Genomic DNA, 20,105 nt, shown 5'->3' on the forward strand with positions numbered 1-20,105 from the left:
AGCAGAGATCAGAGAAAATCTGGCCAAGTGTCATTCAGACCCTGAAATATTAATAGTAGAGACAGATGTGAATTTGCACATTACAGAGAGAGTCCACTTCAGAACTGGATCCGCCTTTCATATGTGACTGAGGTCAGGATTTTGGATCAGTTCATCAAAGCCACTGGCCAGCGAGGATGCTCAGAACCAAATCTGTGTGTGAAATTCTTTCACGGTTTGGGTCTGAAATGTTCGTGACATAGCAGAGGGATCCTCTTTCATCTCTTTTGTTTTGCCAGGGCTCGAGAAATACAGAACTGGGACAGAGAACTCAGACAGAGAACTGAATGTTGTTGTAAGTCAGCTGAACCCCAGTAGGAGTTTCTGTGCACATTCTTAGCCCATGACATATGTGAGCTAATGAGAATCACGTTACCTTCCAGTGAAAAAAGTTTAAGCTGGCACAAATTACCTGCACAATTGCCACAGATGAAGAACATGCCCACAGATAGTTGACACCGATAAGTTGATGTGCCATCCTCTGTATCTCACCCTGCAGACAAATGGACCCATTCCAAGTTTATTCTCTCTAGGAGAGTAAATAGAATTTGACCCATACCCAGCTCTGTGCAGGTGTAACTCATCTACTTGCAGCCATCTAAAAAGAAGACTCCGCCACAAAAAGACTGCAGCCAGTAGTCAAAAGAAGGGATTATTTCCCACTACTTGGCTCTCATGAGCTGCATCGGAATAGTCTGTCTGATTTTGAGCTTCTTTATAGGAGAGACTGAAAACTGGAGATAGTCCAAGAAAGGCTGCTAACACAGTTACAGAGCTGGAACATGCAAAGATGTACGAAGAGATGCTGAGGGAACTGTGTTTAGCTTGGAGAACAGAAATCTAAACGGCAATCTAAGAGTTGCTTTCAACTACCTAAAGTGGAATTTTCAAGAAATTAAGACTAATTTATTTCCTTGGAGGTCCATAGGATCCTCCTTCTTGTCTTTTTTTAAGATAGGAATGGCATTTGCTTTTTAACAGCCCTTGGGAACTTTCCACAGCCACTCTCCCTTTTAAAACATAAATGAGTGTCCTTGTAATGACCTTGTCCAGCTAACTCAGCATTCATGAGTGAATCCTATCAGGTTCTATGGACTCGTGCATGTCCAGTTTGTTTAAATGTTCCCTAACCTGGTTGTCCTCCACTGAAGGTGAGTCTTCTTTGCTCTGGAATTTCCCTCTGGTCTTGGGGATCTGGGATTCATGAAGGCCAGTTTTACTAGTAAAGACAGATGAAGAAGTCATCAAGTCCCTCATCTTTTTCTATGTTCTTTGTCACCATGTCCCCTGCCCCATTCAGTAGCAAACCATTATTCTCCCTGGTCTTCCTTTTGCTGCTTATGTGCTTGTAGAATTTTTTCTTCTTGCACTTCACATTACCTGTGAAATTCAAATTTAGAATTCAACTTTAGAGCAGAGTAGACTATTTGACTTGGAATGAACCTACAATGATCATCTAGTCCTAGTGCCTGACCAATTCAGGGCTGGCCAAAAGTTAAAACATGTTAAATACTATGCCTCTTAAACACTAACAGGCTTGGGGCATTGACCACCTTTCCAGGAAGCCCATTCCAGTGTCTGACCTCCCGTGGTGCAGCTGTGAACCATTCCCATGAGTCCTATCACTGGATCCCAGGAAGAAGAGATCAGCACCTCCCTCTCCACTTCCCTCCTCAGGAAGTTGTAGAGAGCAATGAGGTTAGCCCTCCAGACAAGCCCAAAGTCCTTAGCCACTCCTCACAAGACATGTCTTTCAACTCTCTCACCAGCTTTGTTTCCCTCCTCTGGACTCATTCAAGCACCTTCACATTCTCCTTAAATGGCGGGGCCCAGAACTGCACAAGTACTCAAGGAGAGGCTATGCTAATGCTGAATATAGTGGGATAATCCCCTCTTTGTCTGGTTGATTATACTGTGCTGATGCACCCCAGGATGTGGTTTGCCCTTTTGGTTGCCAGGGCTCACTGCTGGTTCCTATTGAGCCTGCTGTCGACCAGCACTCCCAGATCCCTTTCTGCAGGGCTGCTCTCCAGCCATTCCTCTCCCGCCAACCCTCTCCCAGTTTATACTGGTGCCCAGCATTACTCCATCCTAGTTGCAGAATCTGGCATTTCAACTTGTTAAATTTCATCCCATTAATCATAGCCCAATGCTCCAATATATCTGGATCCCCCTTTGAGGCTTTCTGTCCTTCAAGAGAGTCAACAGCACCTCCAAGTTGAGTATCATCAGCAAACTTGCTAACGATGCATTCAATTCCTGCATCAAGATCGTTGATAAATATATTGAACAGAACTGGCCTTAGAATTGAACCCTGAGGAACACCACTGGTGACCAGTCACCAGCCAGATGTAGCCCCATTCCCTAGAATCCATTAAGTTCTTCCCTTCAGCCAATTCTTCACCCAGCTCACCATGAACCCATTCATCCCACAGTCACACAGCTTGTCCAGAAGGATGCTGTGAAGGAGAGTATCAAAAGCCTTACTAAAATCCGGAAAAACTACATCCACCACCTTCCCTTCTTCCACTATGCTGCTCTTTGACTTCCTTTATGTTGGATGGACCATTCTTGAGGTTGAAGGAGGTGATCTGTGAAAATCAACCATTTCTCCTGTACCCATTTGTTTTTCTCAAGAATGGTCTTACATTAGGTTCTTTCAAACAGGTCCATGAAAAAAACAAAGTCTGCTCTCCTGGAGTCTAGTGCCATGGTTGTGCTTTTTCCCTGGTGTTCGGTTTTCAGGATCCTGAACTCCACCATTGCATGGCTCCTGCAGCCAAGGCTGCCCCCATCCATGCATCCATCCATCCATCCCCTTGTTTGCAAGTTTGAGGTCCAGTATGAGGAAAACACATCTGTTCATCAGCTCTTAAATCACCTGAGGAAATTATACTCAATGCACTTCAGAAACCTTCTGCACTGCTTATGTCCTGCCGTGTTGCACTTCCCAGCAGATATTTGAGTGGTTGAAGTCCCCTATTCATCCCGCCCTAAGACAGTTGTCAATGAAAACGAAGATGCCTGACACTTTTTGAGGCATTTGTTTCTTCATAGATGATAAAGAAAGCCCAAATGACTGATTTAGTAGACAACTAAAACTGGCTGAAGCAATGCCACTCTCAAAGTGCATGTACCAGTGTACATGGACCTTCCGAGTTCCTACACTTACACATTGCTGGCAAACCCTCATTTCAGCTTCTTTTATAAGGATGAACTGAGTAAATGTAGCATGTGACACTATATGTCAAGGTTTCCCTGATTTGTTTGAATGATACTGCTCAAAGCAGAAAACAGTTGGGGATCACAGAAGAAAAGCAGCTTCATGAAAATTCCTAATATTTTGCTGTGTCAAGTGGGTTGAGAAACCTTTGGACAAGGAATCACAGGAACAGTGAATAATCAAGGAACTAGTCTTGTTTTTGTGTTCTGCATTGGTAAGACTAACATCAGTCTACCAGTTCCACTTACACTGTCTGCCTCTTAGAGGGATGTTACAAACTGGACATGGTTCAGAGAAAAGTCTTACACTGAGCTAATTAAGAGGCTCATTTTGGCTAATTGTCTGCAAAGAAGATTGCAAGGACTTTAATTGAGTTTCTGTGTTTCTTAAATAAAATATCAGGTATTAGGTAGACCTTTTATTTAACAGAGGAAAATAGTAGAGGGATCTGGTAGTAAGAAGCTGAAGTTAGACAAGTGGAAAACACAAAGATAGGACCGATGTTTAGCGCAGCCAAGACATGAAAGCAAACATGAAAAACATGGCAGGAATGCCTCCATTTTTGACATTTTCATGCAAAAAAAAAAAAAAAAAAGAATGGCTTATGAAGGGTTATGGTTTAGCCAGAAATGGATAATTAGGCTCCAAACAGATGTTAATAGGTAAAACTTTATCACCTGTTTTACACAGAAAATTAGATTCAACAATCAAATATGGTTTCTTTCTGGCTATAAAAATATGTGATTGCTTCCAGAGTCAGAGCAGGGATTTCATGTTGTTTTCAGAGGAAAGACATTGGAAAATGAGCAGCCACAGGAAAATCTGCCATTAGAGACTCTCCACTAAAGACCTTCTCGTGTCCTGCAGGAGGCTGTAATTTCTCTGGGAAAGGGAACATCTCTTAACATGTATCTGAGCAACATTTATCACTATGCCTCCTGAAACCTCACAAAGCTTGAAAATAAACACAATTCCCAGTTTCTAGTAGTGCCAGAAACCCTAGACAGGCCCTCGTGTTGTTCTAACTCGGCTACCTTCCACCAAAAAGTTGGATTTCAGGCACACCATCCACACTCACAAGAAAACAAGAACATTGTGCAGGTTTACAGAAAAAGGAGTTTAAATGCGTGGTGCATTCTGCACATTAACGCTAGAAAATATTGCTTTGTCATTTCTATTGGTCATTTGGGTCTCATTTTTTTAAATCCTTATTAGAAAAAGAAAAAGAGAAATAGGAGAAGGAAAAAAAAAGGGCAAAAAAAATGAAGAGAGAAAATGTTCTGTTATGCTGAGCCCCTTTTCATGATAATTTAGTCTCAGAGTCATTTCCAGTCACAGGCACAGCAAATACTGAGTCACTATCAGATCTTGATTCACTGCCATTTATCTTCCGCACCAGAGGGAGACAGCTTTGGTTGGACATGCACAGTGTCAAAATGCTTAGCAAATTATTCTGATCTTTTTTATCTCTTCAACAGCTTTTTGGTCTTTCAACAGCTCATTCAGTAGAGAAGAATCAGGAATTTTTCCCATCTGTTGTAAAAGTGAAATGATTTTCAACCTGCAAATTATTTCAGACTTGGTAGAAGGACAGACACTGTGACGTGCTGTTAGTGTGCCAATATTTGACATTCTCCCCCCATTCTTAGGGTGCTTTACAGCAAGCTTTTTTCTTTCTTTTATTTTTTTTTTAAATACAGAATGGAATCATTGAATGTGGGCTTGCAAATAGCAATAAATTTATATAGTTTACAGAGCAGACATTCATAGTGTATAGCATGTAACAAAAACATGTAGCAGCATACAAACATCCTTATCTTATAAAAGAGAAAAACAGCATCCTGAAAAATGTGAATTTTGTGCCATAGCACAGGCCAACACATCTCTTTTAAGGTATTTGTAGACATCTCCAATGCAGATCTGCATATACTATGCGTGAGTGAACCACCACAGATTCCCACTGTATTTAAAGGAGAAAAACAGTGCCTCATATGAAAGTAAATATTTAATTTTTTTTTTCATCCATTACCTTGCAATCTTGTATAATAGTCGCGTCTTGAGCATGTGCAGAAATGCAGCATAGTAGGACACGAAGACTAAAATTCATATCTCCTGATGAATGAAGGAGCCTCACTAATATTCTATTCTCAAATGGAGACTCAGAAATGCCAGAACCAGCATTTACATCTACCAGTACATTTACCAGCTGCTATTATGGTCTGTGCCCTGGCACTGAGGCATTGCCACAGCATCTCAGCACAAAACAGTGCATTTCAGGCATTGAACTTTCGCAGGAAAACAGGTAGCACCTCATTGCCCTTCATGGGGTCCTGTTAGGGGTTACCTCCAAACAATATAGCATTATGGCATGTACAAGTGAAAATTATTCCATACTGTAAAGTCCCACCATTTTTAGCCTCAGTGATTATTTCTCTGAGGGTTTCCAGGTCTAGTCTTGAAAACAACAGTCAACCTGGGTGGAGAAAAACTCCTTACGAATGACATGAGCAGTCATGCCAGTCAGAGCAAGCAGGCTACAAATGATTCACAGGAAGAAAAGCATTTATTCCTTCTAGTTGGAAAATATTGAATGTTTTATTTTTATCTTTTTTGGAGAAACCAGGATCAATGTGTGAATGAGCAGCAATAACCCCTAAGTGTTTGTTGCTTTGTTCTATTTCCCTTGTGTAATCCAGTCTTCTGGAAATTGGCTCCCATTGAAATGCCATGGGAATAGTATCCTGCAACTCAGGATACTACGCTATATTATCCCTTACTTTAAAAAGAAAACGAATTTGCTGTTGGGGGCCAAACTGTTTATCCCAGCAAGAGGATGCTTTTTCTTAGAAGTTTTTCCTCTGAACAAGGTCCTCAGCTGGTATAAATCCGAGCAGTTCTTTTTAAATTAATGGAGTTACACAAATTTACATGATCCAGCTGTTTGATTTCAGCTAAATGGCTCCTGTTAGAAGGCGATTTTTGGTATAAAGGTATAAATCCTTGACCCACACCGAGTCAAGTAGAGAAAAATCAATAACGATCTTTATTTTTTTTTTCATTTCATGTACCAGGAAGGGGAAAAAAAAAAAAAAAAGAATCAAATGAGATCTGCAATTAAATATATATAGTCCACGAGGAGGTTTACAAAAAGAAATGAGTGAGATGGATAGAAAGAGAAACAGCACATACTGAAACAGTGTGCCCTATTTGCTGAATGCAGCATTTGTGAAGACTGACGGATCAGAAAAATACTGGAAGCTGCAGTGCTCTGTTTATCCAAAAATAAAATATTGCATAGGTCAAGCAAGCACAATGCAATCCTCCCTCCCTTTCACTGTATCTCAGACTTGACCTGAAAAGACAAGTCTCTAATGTGCTGAAAGCCTTTCAGGTTCCCATTCCAGGCGGGGACTGAAAGCTTTCCTGAGCTATGCCAGAAATAAGATAGATTTACAAAAATTAATCAAGATCCAATTTAGTAAGAGCTTGAGCACACATCTAACTCCTTTTACCCTTAAAGCTAAGCACTCACTTATATAGCTTGCTAAATTAGTGTGAATTAAAAAAAAAAAATGAAAAAATGAAAAAAATATCCCGAACTGAGAGAAATCCTGTGGGAGAAACTTTCCAGTTACGTTATGCAGAAATGTTCCCAAAATTACTTTGAATCGGTTTTATCTTCTCCCATCCCTTTTATTCTTCTATAAAAATTGGTAAAAATGCTCCTTGAGTAGGGGGAAAAAATCAAACTGAAGTTTAAAACCACTGACAATCAGCACAGTCCTCACTTTCATTAAGAAAGATGTATGTGTATAGGTGTATTTCATGAAATATAGCGAATGTTGGAGTCAAACTGGGCCATTTTTAACTCTGAGTAATTTATAACCTTCGCAAAATTCACATTGCTCAGGAAAGCTTGCTGAGACCATCATACTCGTTTCTCTTAGATGTGTTTATAGTTATCTTGCCAGAACATATGGTTATTCGTTCATTCTTGTCTGATCAAACTCAGTTTCAATCTGACCTTTGAAATAACAGGCTAATATCCCTTTCATTCAGAAATCTAGAAACCCTGATCTTTCTGAAAACTGTCAAGCAGAGAGAGTACTACCAACAGGTGAATCTCAAAAGTTACACAACTTCTTTTGGGCAAATGTTTCAAAATGCACGATTCATATAAAAATTAGGTACAAAACCACCAGTGAGTTCAACAGTGCCAATATATCTACCCATGTAGGGACTCGCTGTGGGAAGATGGATATAGCTGAAATTACCCCAGCTATCCAAGCTGTTGTCTCAGATTTGAAAGCTGGTCCCTCGGGTCATGAAATGACCTGTGGTCCTCCCTGGTTTGTTGTACTTGTGTATCTGCTGTTCTGATTTTGAAAAGAAACAAGCATGAAAACATAAAGCACATGAAAATAACAGAAATAAATTAGTTTCATTTGCCTTACATTGTATTTTATTTAAGAATATAGGAAAGAAAGGCAGTGATGTTGAAGGAATTTCTGTAATTTGTTTGGTTTTCTTTGGACCAACTTAAAAAAGATGGTACATTTGTTCCAGTTCTTTTTTCACTAGGCAAAACTTGAATATCCTCACAGAGACCAGAAAAAAAAAAAAAAAGGAAAAAACCCCTTTAATGAAGGAAAAAACCCAACAAATTCTTGGTATTTCTGGTTTAATTGTATGGGATTAGCATTTTCTCTTTGGAAATGTGGATGCATCAACCAGTGCATACTGTGTCTCCGGGGCACATTTGCACCTGCTTCATCTGCTGGTGTTTGACAAGAAACTAAACTATTGCAATACAGTCAACGCTGCAGCTGGAGTAAAGCTGTAGAGAAGCTGAGACACAGCACAACAACTAGGGTGACATGTGCTGTCTCATTTCCCCACATCAGGGTTAAGGAGCATGATTTAGGAGGGTCAGCACCCATTCATAGTGGTCCTCCACCCTTCTCTCCTCTCCGTTTCTTACCTGTCACTTGGTATCTAACAGGACATGGTGACGGCAGCACTGGTGAATAAGAGAAGAGTTGCAGAAGCTGTAAAGCATTGAGGAAAACGAAGAATATCAGTTACAAAATTCAATGCTGGTGGTTTTTTTCTGGGAAAAAGTTTATACCACCTTGATCTTTCATGTTTTATTACAGTCAAGGTAATCTGTTGACCAAAAAAAACCCCAAAACAAAACAAAACAAACAAACAAAAAAAAACCAAAAGGCAAAGAAAATAGAGAAATAGTGTTAAGAGCAAATCATGACCAGGCATAACACCTTATGCTGTTGCTGAAATTATACCTCTATCCACACTATTAAATACTGATACCTGGATCCAGAAGCAACCACTGAGACACAAAGCTCTTCTACTAGAAAGCAAATAGGGACAGAGAAATAACAGAGGGTGGTGGATGCAGTGTCAGAGAGGGCAGATGTTTCCCAAGCTTGCCACTGCTTTTTCTTAAGAAAGCTCCAGTTTTGGGGCTGCTGTTGAAAAACTTTCTTGGTGATTGGAAAGAGTGAAAGACTTGGAGGGTGTTGGTGCTGGGCATGGGAAAATCTGGGCTTGGAGCATCCTAGCTGGCTCTATAACTTTTCCAAAGTCTGTGTTGAGTAATGAACACCCGAACACACACCAGTGTTCAAGCACCTTCCTAAGACACGTTTGTGTTATTACCACAAGAAGAAAAACAAAGAAAAAAAGAGAAAAAATTAAAAACCTAAAAAACATAAACCCTCAGTTCATTTTCTCCCCCGAGCATCCCAGTTTCCTTCAGGTCCAAATTTTCTGTTTCTCTGGACAAGAGCTGCCTTTTCCTGCCACCTCATGCTCTGCATTGTTGGCTTTTAAAACCCTTAACAAATCCAGTGGCCGAACCACTTATTTAAATGCTCAAATTAATTACCATAAAACACCAGATTAACATCTCTATGGGTGCCTGATCTTCAGCAGAAAGGATGTTTCCTCCTTGAGCCTGTGAATATGAAGCTTGCATCCCGCAGCCATGGAGAGTGGCCCAGAGACAGGTCTGCAACAGGGCAAATGCACCTTCTTTTGTTCCATAAACATTTAAAAAGAGAATAATGTATCTAGAGTTTTTGTTTTGATTTGGTTTGGTTTGGTTTTTTTTCCTAAGATATGCAGACAAAAATTACAAACAAAGCAAACACAAGTCAGTACAGGAATAAAAAGGACATTTATATATTAAAAAAAAAAAAAAAAAAAAGTTAAAATTTCATGGGAGAAAAATGATGGATTCTAAGATCTCTCTAACACCTCCAATCACCCCAGAAAATGAAACACAGAGATGTGCACCCAAGCACAAAGGCTGGAAACTCTTTGGATCTGGTCCCACTCCTAATGACAGGAGTTTCTCTCCTCTAACCACACAGGATGGGGCCCCTTCATTATCTTCCAACCAGCCGATAATTAGCAACTTTCGTAACAATCATGTCAGATGAGCAGCCTGGGGAAGGGAAAGGAATCTATTATGTGGCGGGGGCCTTCTGTCTGCCCGATCTTTTAAGCAGATTGAAGTGGGGCGGCCGTCGTGCACAACCGCCCCAGGTAAGGCGGCGTGGGGCTCCTGGGGGTTATCAAACCGGCCAGGGCTTTCAGGCAGAGCAAAGCCTTCCGCCGGGGAAGGTCCTCCCAAAGTGCTGGCACCGCATCTCCAGGATTATCCCCACCGCACTAACATATCATCTGGCTTTAAACTTCACCCCCTCTGGCAAAGTATATACTCAAAATGCCGCTCCCCCCCTTCCCTCGCTTCCCCAGCCCTTCTTATCCTTTAGTCCCGTCTTCCCCCTGTTCCCAAGCAGCCACGGGCTGCGGCCGGCACCGCTGCCAAGCACCGGGCTGGATTAGCTGCAAGCCAATAGCTGGGGGTCAGGATTAAGAGGCCAGCATGCACTTTAATACAAGCTGCCTATAATTAATGGCATTATTAATAGCTTGACTGAAAAATTCATTAAAAAATCCATTAAAAATAAATACCCTTTTACAAAAGGCATTGCCTTGGGTAAGAAAAACAGAAAAAAAGATAAAGGAAAATTGATTGGTGGTTTTCAGTTCACAGAAAGACAGACCATAGTTCAAGCTGATTAAAATTGAACATTTTAGATTAAGCACCCTTGCCAAAATATTCTCTGTAGTTACCCAATATGAAAATATTATGAGATGTCACGTTTTACATTTTTTATATGTGAAGGTTTCAAGCATAAGACACATCCACCAGGCGTGTATGCACTCAGATGCGCACACGTACATGTGCCTGTGCTCATACTTGTAGGTAACTTCTTTCCTGAGATATTTTTTCTCCCTCAGGAGGAGCAGGACTCCCCCTGCACCAGAGGTTAACTGTAAGTGATAAACTCTGAGACTCTACTGCAGAGAGCGTTTTCAAATACTGCAGAGCTCCCCGCCAGCACGTATCTTCACCTCTTATTTTCCAGGACTAATTGTTGCATCTAAGGGGAAAAAAAAAAAAAGAAAAGGAAAAAAAATCAAACATAAAATGGGTGTCCTTTCGATGCAGGTGTGACTTCTCTTCCGATTTCACTTCCCAGTGCTCATCAGTATTTTGAGTGCACAAATCAGGGAAAAATAAAAGCAGATAAAACCAATTCTCTTTTATATTAAGGCCTCTTGACACCTCTCTGGTAGTGCAAAAAGCCATTGGAGTGAGCAAAAGCATAATTTTTCCCATTTTAACCCCCCCCCCCCCTTTATGCTGCCTGAGTACCGTACAGCAGACTCAAACTAAATGAGGGACGGACCCAGAAGGGGCCCTTAACTTTGCTTCCAAATCCTCCTTCTCTGAAAAGAATCTCATAAAGTTATGGATGAGACTACACAGCAGTAATCCTGCATTATTTTTCTTACCGCCAGCACTGAAACCTGAAATTCCATATATAGTCTCAAAGCAGACACTGATTTATAACTCAGTACATGAAGAACATGCTTGGACACCAGCAGGCCATTTCTAAACCACCAGCTTCTCTGTCCTTCAATAACCACCAAGTTATCTACTCCAGCAGGATAATGTGTGAAGGATTAGACCAGACTTAGTGACCAAATAGTGGCTGACACTCACCAAAATGAGATGCTGGAGTGAAAAAGAGGCTCTGACAGAATAAACTCCTAATCCTCAAGAACCACACTTTGTTTAAAATGCCCAAATAATCACAAGGTACAGCAGGATCCTCTTTCCTTCTCCCTAAACAGGAGTTGGTTAGGATGCAAAACCCAACTATTGCTTCTTCTGCCAACCTTGCTGATGCTCTCAGCTTCCCTGCTCTGCAATCAGCGTTACCTCTGCCAGCCGATAACGCAAGAAGTTCACTTTCCATCACTGTTACACTGAAGATACAGAGGGTGACTCATGTGTTAGTGTCTCGGTTGCTGTTGCTATCTGTTGGACATCCAGTGTGGAGTATCAGTGAGCTCTCTTGTACTTCAACCCAGGAAGGCAGAAATATTACTCCTTGGCTCCACATTCCTTCTTGGCTCCTTGTGTTGCCAGCTGTTACGTTTAATGGCCATCAAACTGTTTGTGCCTCCGAATTAAAAGTCTCCTGGAGGCTATGTTGGATCCCGCCTTTTCTCTTGAGAAACATAGCGATTCTGTGCTTAGATCGCCCTTGCGCTGTCTAATGAATATGGCTAAGTTGTTTTCGAGGCTGCAGCGGTGTTTTTTGCCCTTAACTACATGTAACAAGCAGTAAAAATTTCACTCCAGGACTAAACTTTCCCAGAAGATATTGTAACAGACAAATGTTGTAAGATCCTATAACTGGTCTACTGTTTGTTGTCAAGTCACTTGGGTTCTTTGATCAATGCTGTTATTTTACACTATTAGGGAAATGTGAAAACAGCATGGGGTGGGGACTGGCAAAACCCATGCCTTCCCCCTCACCTTAATTCTATTTTTAACATTATTAGATGCATTAAGTGGAACTTCTCAAAATTGGATGTTCAGGACCTCAGGACACAGTCCTCACCTTCAAGCAAAATAAGGCACAAAATGGGACACTTTCTGTGTTTTCACAGCTGTATGTTTTACATGAAACTTTGCAGATTTGCAATTATAAGGTTGTTTCAGAAACTGTTCACTAAAAAAAAAGTGAGGAAACTTACTGAAATTTAAATGTGTTATAAGAAAGAATATTTATTTGAAAAAAATCTGATTTTCAAAATAAAAAATATTCAAGTGAACTTTAAAGTGATCAACATTAAAGCTTTTAATTTTCAGTTTTCAATTTTCACTTCATAGTTTCCAGTGAACTAAAATAGATTGCCTATTGTGAGTTTTTTCATCCAAATATCGGAAAATGACCTATATTTTAGAATTTTCATCCCTTGTTTTCAAACACAAAATGTTTCAACAACCTTCCTGTCATCATCTGCTACCACATTTGCTTTCCTTTAAAGTGTTGGTCTCTCAGGTCATTTAGAAAGAAAATTTAACCTGAATATGAAATTTGTCTCTCTGCAATAGACCGGCACAATTCCAGTTCATTCCCAGTAGACGTTGATCAAGTTGATTTGTTTTAGTAGTACAATCTAAAATCTTCTCGGTGAGGTACAACCACCTCCAGTGGTAGAAATCAGCCACCCCCTGAAAGGTCATAGCCACACCATGCAATTTTAGGGAAGAAAGAGAATATGGAAGTTGGCAAAAGTGCTAATTTAAAGCTACTTTTGTATACTGAAACCTGGCAATCATTCTTTTATCCTTCTAAAAAAATGATATTAGACATTTTCTAAATGTTAAAGAGGTGATAGTCTGCCTAAAAACTACTCTTCAGAAATTGTAAGCTCGTCGTTCATTACCAGCATATGAAGAAGAGTGTTCCACTCAGTTCCACTGAGCCATGCCTATACTGCTCTATGCTTCTCTGGCATCCCTCTGTGCTTCCAGGATCCAGACACCTTTAAAACTAGCTCAGGTGCCTCTGCATGACTGCTGCAGATCTTCTGGATTTCCCCCATAATCTTTAATTCATTTTGGCAACCTTATTTTAGAATTACCTTATGAAGGTGTCTGTTCCTATCCATTAAATGTAGCAAGATTTCAGAGTGATTAGCTCTCACCGACATCTCAAAGTTAAATGAAATTAATGCAAATTTACCTAAAAAACCCCAAGTCTGTATTATGAAAATTAATATGCAGTGTGATTTATGGTAGATTACATGGAGGAAAATACGTAGTTACATATATATCATTAGACAGATATTTTTATAAACTATAACAGATTGCTGATAGAAATTAAATGTCATTGGAAGCTTTGCCTTGTTTTTACATTGAGTTTTGTGTTGTGCAATTTGAAATTAGGGGAGTAACCCAGGCACCAAAGTCTAGGCCACTAGGTCTGTTACTGATCCAGTGGAGTATCAGCAACATCCACATGGGACTGGAAGGTAGGATGTAGGAAGTACTAGAGACCTGACTCTAAAAACCAGATGGAATAGCCTGGCACCAAAGCGCTGAAGCATCTGCATACAGGCCTAAATATCATAATTTATTTAGGAGTTATAGTAAAAAATGATTTTAACTCTCTGAAAGATGTGAGGTTCAGACAATGAAAAGGAGTGGGCAGAATTCCAGGTTTGGGTAACTGTCATATCCAGCATACCTCAGATTGTGGGTGTTTTAAGAGTGATTGTCTCACTGAAGGTACCACTGAAATTAGCCTCATTGGCAAAGGGATACATCATGTACGCAACCTAAGGTGAAGCATTTGCTTCACTGCTGTTAGGGCCTCAGGGCGCAATAGAATAAAAAGTGTGTAACCATGAAAAGCGTTAGGTACCGGAAGAGATTATTACTGATAATATGGAAAGCAAATAAAATCTTAGTTTTAAGACAGAATTTTAAAAGTTTTGAGGAGGAGTCATTTGACATGGTTAATCTCTATGGCAGCAGTCTGAACATGACAGCCAGGAAACTCTTCTCAGGTCTATGTCCATAATCTGAGGTCTTGAAATTATGGCTTGAAGTAAGAGGGAGCAGCTTGATCTCCTTTGTTTATCACAAAGAAATGACTTGATAAGGATCTGTGAGATCATACAAAGGGAAATGGGCCATGTTTCATCTGCAACCAGGGAGAAGAGCAAAATAAAAATTATACCTAAGGGAGATTGTTACTGATAAAGACTACATAAGGTGGAACTTAGCAAAATGAAGCCAAGGGGTGGAGCACCTGCTAGACTGAGTTTTGGCTAAAGTTTCACACCTTTACATCTCTTTTGCAGCCTGTTTTTGGCTAAGCCTGTCTCCAAAGCAGATATGAGAAAGGTCCCTCCAAACAAAGGGGTGCTCGTGTCTCTCTCTGTTGCTCCAGAGAGGAAGTCCAACTGGCAGGAAGCAGCTGGAAAAAAGGGATCTGTTACAGGTCAGATCCATGTCAGAGGAGGCAGTCAGGCTGCGGAGGTCAGCTACTACAATACCCCTTAACTGCGTCACAAGATAGCTGCATCCCACGAGTCTTCAGAGAGCACGACCCAGACAAAAGGATGTTCTTGGTCCTTTATACAGCAGAAATCACTGAAAGAAATTCTGCAGCCTGTACAGTGGATAGGATAGTGAAGAGCCTGACATGATGTCTTGTCTTTTCTGACTTTGGCATTTACTAAAACCTGTTGTTTCACTTCTTGTTCCCCCTGATCAAGGTCTACTGTATATGAACTACATCATGCTCATCCACAAAATGTCAGAATAGATTTCAGTCTGGCTGCTTTTTGGGAGATTTTTTTTCAAGAATCAATATTATGTCCCAAATTAAATTTTTCATTTTTTTAGAAGAAACAAGAAACATATTGACATAGTGCTCATTTTGGCCCAAGCAGGAGCATTTAATTCTTCTTTTTTTATTGTGGTGGGAGTCTATTACAGACCACCCAACCAGGATGCAGAGGTTGATGAAATGTTCTATAAGCAGCTAGCAGGTGTCTCGAGATCACTTGCACTTGTCCTGGTGGGTGACTTCAACCTACCAGATATCAGCTGGGCACTCCATACAGCTGAGAGGGAACAGTCTAGGAGATTCCTGGAGTGTGTTGGGGATAACTTCCTGACACAGCTGGTGAGTGAGCCAACTAGGGAAGGAGCGCTACTTGATCTGCTGTTTGCAAACAGAGAGGAACTTGTGGGGGATGTAACAGTTGGAGGCCGTCTGGGGTACAGTGATCATGAAATGATAGAGTTTCTGATTCTCAGGGAAGCAAGAAGGGGAACCAGCAGGACTGCCATCATGGACTTCCGGAGGGCAGACTTTGGTCTTTTCAAAAGTCTGCTTGACAGAGTCCCTTGGGAGGCAGCCCTGAAGGGCAAAGGAGTCCAGGAAGGCTGGACACTTTTCAAGGAAGAAGTCCTAAAAGCACAGGAGCAGGCTGTCCCTGTGCGCAGGAAAGCGAGCTGTCGAGGGAAGAGACCGGCCTGGCTGAACAAAGAGTTAAGGTCACAGCTCAGGGAAAAAAGGAAAGTTTATGTCCTTTGGAAAAAAGGACAGGCGACTCAGGAAGATTACAAACGTGTAGTAAAGTTATGCAGGGAAAAGATTAGAAAGGCCAAAGCTCAGCTAGAACTGAACCTGGCCCTGGATGTTAAAAACAATAAAAAGAATTTCTATAAATATATTAATAGCAAGAGGAGGACTCGGGAGAACCTCCACTCTCTCCTGGATATGGAAGGTAACATAGTGACAAAGGATGAGGAGAAGGCTGAGGTACTGAATGCCTTCTTTGCCTCGGTCTTTAGCAGTGGAGTAGGGTGTCCCCCGAGTACCCAGACCCCTGAGCTAGCAGTTAGGGGCGGGGAGCAGGACGAAGCCCCCGTAATTCTAAGGGAGATGGTGAGGGACTTGCTCCATAACCTCGACATAAACAAGTCTATGGGCCCAGATGGGATTCACCCGAGGGTTCTGAGGGAGCTGGCAGAAGTGCTTGCAGAGCCACTTTCCATCATCTACCAACAGTCGTGGCAAACTGGGGAGGTCCCAGCCGACTGGCGCCTAGCAAATGTGACGCCCATCCACAAGAAGGGTCGGAAGGATGATCCAGGGAACTACAGGCCTGTCAGTCTGACCTCGGTGCCTGGGAAGGTGATGGAACAGATCATCCTGAGTGCCATTATGCAACACATGAAGGATGCCCAGGTGATCAGGCCCAGCCAGCATGGGTTCACAAGGGGCAGGTCCTGCTTGACAAACCTGATCTCCTTCTATGACAAAGTGACTCGCTTGGTGGATGAAGGAAAGGCTGTGGATGTTATCTACCTAGACTTTAGCAAGGCCTTTGATACAGTGTCCCACAGTATCCTGCTGGAGAAACTGGATGCTCATGGCTTAGATGGGTATACTCTCCGCTGGGTTAAAAACTGGCTGGAGGGCCGGGCCCAGAGAGTGGTGGTGAATGGAATGAAGTCCAGTTGGCGACCGGTCACGAGTGGTGTCCCACAGGGCTCGGTACTGGGGCCGGTTCTCTTCAACATCTTTATCAATGATCTGGACGAGGGGATCGAAAGCACCCTCAGCAAATTTGCAGACGACACCAAGCTGGGTGGCAGTGTTGATCTGCTGGAGGGTAGAGAGGCTTTGCAGAGGGATCTAGACAGGCTGGATCGATGGGCTGAGACCAACGGGATGAGGTTCAATAAGGCCAAGTGCCGGGTCCTGCACTTGGGTCACAGCAACCCCAGGCAGCGCTACAGGCTTGGGGAAGAATGGCTGGAGAGCTGCCTGGCAGAAAAGGACCTGGGGGTGTTGGTCGACAGCAGGCTGAACATGAGCCAGCAGTGTGCCCAGGTGGCCAAAAAGGCCAACAGCATCCTGGCCTGTATCAAGAACAGTGTAGTGAGTAGGACCCGAGAGGTGATCGTCCCCCTGTACTCGGCACTGGTGAGACCCCACCTCGAGTACTGCGTCCAGCTTTGGGCCCCCTACCACAGGAAAGACATTGAGGTGCTGGAGCAGGTCCAGAGAAGGGCAACGAAGCTGGTGAGGGGTCTGGAGCACAAGTCTTACGAGGAGAGGCTGAGGGAGCTGGGGTTGTTCAGTCTGGGGAAGAGGAGACTGAGGGGAGACCTTATTGCTCTCTACAAGTACCTGAAAGGAGGCTGTAGAGAGGCGGGGGTCGGTCTCTTCTCCCAAGTTACAGATGATAGGACAAGAGGCAATGGCCTCAAGTTGCGCCAGGGGAAGTTCAGGTTAGATATTAGGAAATATTTCTTTACTGAAAGGGTTGTCAGGCATTGGAATGGGCTGCCCAGGGAGGTGGTTGAGGCACCATCCCTGGAGGTATTCAAGAGAGGAGTTGACATAGTGCTTGGGAATATGGATTAGTGTTGGGTGGTGTGGTGGTGTGTGTGTGGGTTGCGTGTGTGGTGGTTTTTGTTTTTGTTTTTTTGTGTTGTGTTTGTTTGTTTGTTTTTTTTGTTTTTTTTTTTTTTTTTTTCATTGGTTGGACTAGATGATCTTAAAAGGTCCCTTCCAACCTCTGTGATTCTGTGATTCTGTGATTCTGTGATTCTTTTTCTGGTTAGTTTATGTTTGTATACTAAATATGTGCATATATATATGTATATGTTTTAAATCTAGAAATCAAATTGCCTCTCCAAAGCTGCATTTTATGTTGCTTTGAAAATATCAAAATCAAATATACCTCCATTAAAATAATTCACTGAGTTACGTGTGTATTCATAAATTACTTCACTTAACACCAAACTGGACTTTTTCAGATTCTTGATCGCCGCAGAAAGTTCTAGCCATTATGGGCTGTCAGTGCTCTTCCCTGGGTGGTATAGGATCAGGATGCTCTCCACTTTAGCTAACTGTGTTATTCATGTCCTTTCCATCATCACCAAAGATAATTGTCAGAATGATGCATTAAATTATTTTAGTACTGGAAGCCAACATATTCTTTGTTCCCAGTTCCTCCTCCTCTAATGAGTGCATTTTGTGTCCTACCCTTACAGGACACACCTTAGTGTTTGAGAAACACCACGCTAAGCACAAGCCCAAGTGCACATCAACTCCTTCTCCTGGAGGACTTAAAGTCTAGAGATTTAATGAGTAGGGTGGGGACTCTCACAACATTACCCACTGGCTAAATAATCCAGTTTCATTTTGCACACACAATTTGATACTTTTCCAGAGTCAGATAGCATCTCAAAGAGATTTCTTTTATCTTTAACCTTGTTAAAACAAGATGTCTGGGTGGTAATATTTCCGTTCTCTCTCAGCCCACAGACTCTGAACAATAATACACTTCACATGGGTTAATCAAACTGAGATAATAGCATCATCACTGAGCCAAAATTCTGGAAATCACATAAATCAGCAAGAGGAACACCAGTCCATTGAAACTTTTCATTTGCCAATGCAACAAGTATAACTGCAGTATGTAACCATGAAGAGAATACAGGTAGGGTTTTCTTTCAGGGGAGTGGTTCTCAGATATTTTTATGATAACCAGCTTTTTCTTTCTGAAAGAGGTACTATTCCCATGTATCATATAATATAGTTAAATTTATTAACCTGAACTTTAAAATTTCCGAGTTTTAAACTTCCCATTAAATGGAGCATTCACTGCTTCTGGCTGGGAATTACTGCACAGCTGTATAGTACTCCAGTTAAATGCTATTTCAGCTCTTCAACTTCACTTGTTATCCTAGTGCATCTCAAGAAAGCTTCTTGTCAGCTCCTAAATACTCACTATTCAAGCCTTGACATTTACACTCTTCAAATATTTGCATACCGTTATTATGCTTCTGTTAACCATCTATGAGCAAAGCTATATTTATTCTACCCATGTACTCATTCCTAATAATTCAACCTTTCCCAGCTTTGATCTTTTTGTTCTTCTTCCCAGAATAAATCTTGCATATTGTCAGCACTTTTTTATTTTGGTGATGCCAAGAATAAAAGCTTATCCCAGGTGAAGTTACCGGAACTGATGTAGAGGTACTGTCATACTGCTTGCTTGAACTGTGATATGGCATCCTCCTGAATGTGGACTTCAGGATTGTATCAGATTCCTTTACTTTTTTCAGCCTTCCAGCCCACTACCATTCTGGTTTACAAAACAGAGAGAGCTTCTGCACCAGGTAGTTGAAGACAAGGTTGCTCAGAGCTAGGACTGAACACACGAACCTGGAGACCCTCATCACTCAGCTGGTGTTCCTAGCTGTTGTGCTATTCTCCATGTAGATAGCAGCTCTGTAAATTCAGAAAACATGAAGTTTCTTTACTAAACAAAAAGGAATGCAAGGAAATAAAATGCAAGGCTGCTTATGGAGGAAACAATTCATTAAATCTGCTAGTAGAAATGCCCTTCATGTTACGACATTACCTACAACTAGGAAATTAAAGTCATGTCAATGCCTTATTCTTATTCTATATAATAACCCTTGGACACAACATCTTTCCACTTTACTGCTAGGTCTATGACATTTGGGGGTTCCTGTACAGCTCTACTACATTCATGACATTTGTAATTAGAACAATAGAAATTTAACTAAATGTAACATTATTTCCACAACTGACAAACTTTTTATTTTAAGATGAAGATTCCTCTCAGCCCAACTGCTTTGTAGTCTGCTCTGTTCAGGGCAACATCAGCAACTGAGACACATTAGTGTAACTGCATGTGTGCTGTTCTGTATGCAAAAGATATCTATGAGTATTAACTAAATTTGCAAGATGAATTAGGATCAGTAATAAATGCTTTAGCAAAGAGGCTTTTGGGAATAAAAAATATATCTTCAGGCAAAATTCTCATAAACTAGACATCATCTTTGATTTACAGTTTATAGTATTTTCTTCCCTGAGTCCAATAT

Source organism: Numenius arquata, chromosome 9, assembly GCF_964106895.1.
Source record: "Numenius arquata chromosome 9, bNumArq3.hap1.1, whole genome shotgun sequence".
NCBI lineage: Eukaryota > Metazoa > Chordata > Aves > Charadriiformes > Scolopacidae > Numenius > Numenius arquata.